A 4,318-nucleotide genomic window follows, 5' to 3' on the forward strand; every position below is an offset into this window, starting at 1 on the left:
TATATATATTAAGAATCATGTATTTTATTTTAACTACTTCTTCTTCATCTCCTTCTGGCACGACAGAGCGTGGAGGTCCAAGACCTCGCACGATGTTCTACGGACATACATCGTACGTTTCTTGACGAGTTTTCATAGGGTGGGTTCGTCACTCTCACGCCTATTTTTGTGAGTGCCACACATGGCTAACGGGCCTCACAAATGCCCGGGGGAGGCTGTGAATGAGTATTATGTTTTTTATGCTGATAATTATATGCTTGAGAATGTTGCCCCAGTTAGGGCCGGGGCTCGAACTCACAACCTTTCGTTTGGTAGACCACGCTGCAACCGTCGTCCCTTTTTTTTAACCACTAGGCAATTATAATTTTTTTTAAAATATTGGTTCTGTAATGAAACTAACTGATTATTATTATGGAACTAATATTTTCTACTTTAAGCTATAAGAGGGAACGTATGATCATTATTAATAAAATTTTAATACATTATTTCATATCCAAAACTTTCATTTCTGTCGGCCAGTCCCAAGACTACCGAAATGTTTAATTTATTATTTCTATTTTTTAAAAACTAAAATAATCCGAATACGTAAATGTATGCATCTATTGTTAAATATGAAAAAACATGCAAAATAAAACGTATCTAATTGCATCTACCCAGACAGGTACCCATATTGATTCGTAATGATTTTTAATCAGTAGCTTAAAAAAAAACACGCAACAAAATTTGAAATCGCCTAAAAATTCGAGCCTTGCGCATAATGTATGGATTTTTTATATACCTACTGGCAATAAACATTTACGAAAATATATAGCCAGAAAATTGTCTTCATCTTCACCTTTCTCAACTCCGTCGACCCACTCCCGGCTTCTTCAACGGGCGCGGTAGAAATGGCCTGGCCACACTGCCACCTTCCACCCGTACGCGAACGCTTCCTAGTACAGGTAGTTCTCTTCTTTCATAAGACGTGGAAGTCGCTCTTATTGGGCACGCAGATTTATTTATTTCTCGCGTGTGTGTTCTCTAGGGCCTCAAACACGTGGTGCATTGAGTGTCTGCATTCTTGCCTAAGTTATGCATTTTGGCCCGAAAGCTCCTATTCCTAGTAAAGACTTGCCGAACATAGTAATCCAGGAGTAATCATTTTGCCTCTAATCAGGACTGAACGGTAAAAATTATTTTGGCAAGGTGGACCCTCTCGGGGCTGTTAACAACCGTCGGTTTCATTCTTTGGATAGGTTTGCTTTCGAATTATCTGTTGTCCACCTGTTAGGCTCATACGTAATTATTACGCGGAGAATCACCAGAAACTCAGCCGACCGTTCTTTCTTGTAACTCTGCACAATAGTCAGTGCCAGTCTCAGGACCGGACCAGTCGGACCCTTGATTGTCTTCAAATTAATTTCAGCCTACCAATAAAGCAACTGGATTAGAGACATATTGAACCAAATAAAATAAAAATATAAACCAATGTACTTAAGTCAACGAAAATCGGGGCCAGTTTTTTTTCCGACCCCGAAGGTCTGACTCGTAGCTACAGTGAAACAGAAAATAATTATCTTTCTCAGCAGGATTTGAACCCGGGTCCTTGGAGTTGGTATTTCAGTGCCAATGAGCTAATTACTCCCTTGGTTTCAATTCATTTTTATTTTATCTTGATAAATTCATTTTGTTAGTTTAATATATTCTAAACCACTTAGTTATTTTATAAGTTATAAATATATGTTAAATACGGTTTTATATATTAAATACCATTCCATATTTTTTTTCCTTTTTCTTGATAAATACGTAATATCATAATTAATAATCATCTTCAACATTTCTCAACTGTTCAACAGTCGGCAATGTGTGGGTATAGTCTCTATAGATTTAGTTGATTCTCATTTTGATTTTAACAACGGAACTCAGAATAAAACCCTTACCCTCAAGTTTTACTGCCTTGAGATTTATAATAGACCCCCCCTTCAAAAAAAGTAAAATAAATAAATGAACATCAAACTTCGGTAGAATATGTTCATTGCACATACCTTGAAGCTGGTGATCCTTCCATGGCTATAAAATCAAAAAGGGAATTTCCTAATTTCTTTCTAATGATCCTATTTGAAAGTAATAGAAGAAGGTAGCTTCTCGTTGATTTAGGGATAAACATTTTTCAAGCAACCAATGCTTCCAATGAAACTTCTCTAGACAAGATACCTCAATTTATCAACAGGATCACAGGTCCTTAAAAAACCCTTTATGCTCATGAGAAATTTGAGAAGAAATTCCAAAGCAATTATTGAGGAATCCACAGCAGTTGATGTAAATGTATTTATGACTCTTAAAGGCAGGAAATAATCACTGATTTTAGTCATTCCTACATTCTCTCCTAGAATTCAAGATTTTGCCCAGGCCTATCTTGTTAAGCCACTGCTAAGGACTATATTCACTTTATTTATCAATAATCTTGCTTTAATAAATGAATTAACGCACCTTAAATATTGCTTAATGTTGTATTAATGTTTAAGTAAAACTTTACATGATTGTGAATTAAAGCTCAGCCCAATATGGTTATTGTACTTCAACTATAAAATTACAAAAGAAATTAAAATAAGATATTTTATAATTGAAAAAAAAATGAGCAATTTTAATTGCAGTTTTTGAGAAAAAAAAGTTTTTTTAGGTTAAATATTATTTTATAAGTAATATAATAGAAAATTTAATTTATATATGATTATAAAACTTTCTATACATTATTTTTACAAACCATCCTCATAGTATTCAACACACTATCTAAGGTTTGGTAGTGCACGCCTCTATTTATCATACTAGCCATTTACAGAAGTGAAAGTATTTATGAATGAATAATATTTCAATGTAAATGATATTACATCAAATTATAATTAGATATATGAAAAATACCCATTAATAAATGCCTAAAACCACCTGGTGACTCTCGTTTATAGCTAAATTATAGTTATATCCTTAGTATGGTTATGTCCCAGAGAAATCAATACTTTAGTCCCTTTAGAAAAGTTGTAAGGATATAGAACACCTAGAACTTCTTCAGGTTGGGATTTTATTCTTACATATGCCTAAATAATGACATTGTCTTTTTATAATTATTTAGCTGAATCAATTCAAATTTCAGGGAAAAATTAACTAGTTGAATACATAAATAGGCTTTACCACTGTTTTCTTCTCTATGATATATTAAAATGATGTTTTCATAACATATTATTGATATTAAGGATTTATTAAACATGTCATTTCGGCATTGGAAAAGACAAAGGCTTAGAAAAAAATCTATTTCATCTTAAGTTGTGCGTTAATATGAAATTTACAGCCATTTTTAAGCATAAATTTTGCATATTCCCTACATCCTGGACAACCAAATTACCATAAAGTGAGTGCAAAGTCACTATAAGTGATGAAATTATGGTAATTTAATAAATCTTTTAACACCAATATTTCAATTTTTCACAGTAAAAACAGACACTTTTTTCATCTTCACATAACAATAAATATTTTTGTAAGCTTTTTTATTAGATTTTGAATCCTTAATTACTTCAACTAGGATAGAAAGGGTATTTTATCCAAACATTTATATTAATGAATAAATAATTGATTTGATGTATTAATAAGGTATTCTGTGCTTATATAGCGAAAAAGTTTATGTAACTTACAAATAAGTACATTTACTTTTTTTATTAATTGTTTTTATTTTATGTAAATATTCAGTTGTAAAAAAAGTTCTGTTCAGTTTATAAACAGCCACAATAAAATAATTGTTTACCTCTCTATTACCTCTTTTTGTTTTTTGTATTAGCTGGCTTCAGCTGTTAAGGAAGAGAAGTAATAAATCCAGATTAAAGCAAATTATTCAAAAGAAAATTATTTTGAACAGTAATTCAGCACTCGATATAGAGGTAAGGATAAGGGATGGAGGAAGTAGGTAATGTATGCTGTCAGAATTTAATTGTAGTAAAATTACAAGTCCTGCAACCCCAATCATTTGTAATTATATAGTGTAATTGGGTGTGGTAGAGTTTGAAATATTTGTCCTGCATCAGCAATTTTAGCCTTTCAGAATCATTTTGTTCAGGTAGACTGAAGGTGTTAGATGACAACTTCTCTCAGGCCATCTGTAGCTCATGGAGTTGAGGCGTAGGTCTTGGCATAGCAACCTGGGAACTGCAGCAGCGTTGGTCTGAATTCAGCCTAGGGGGTCGGTTTTTATTTCTGTGGCGGTCCAACAAAATGAAAACTTCCCCACCATGTTAGAATAGGATGGAACCCTGTCAATGACCCCTTCCCCACCTTTGTCAGAAATAAACAGGAA

This window comes from Halyomorpha halys, unplaced genomic scaffold (genome assembly GCF_000696795.3).
Source record: "Halyomorpha halys isolate HHAL.00 unplaced genomic scaffold, Hhal_1.1 Scaffold500.1, whole genome shotgun sequence".
NCBI lineage: Eukaryota > Metazoa > Arthropoda > Insecta > Hemiptera > Pentatomidae > Halyomorpha > Halyomorpha halys.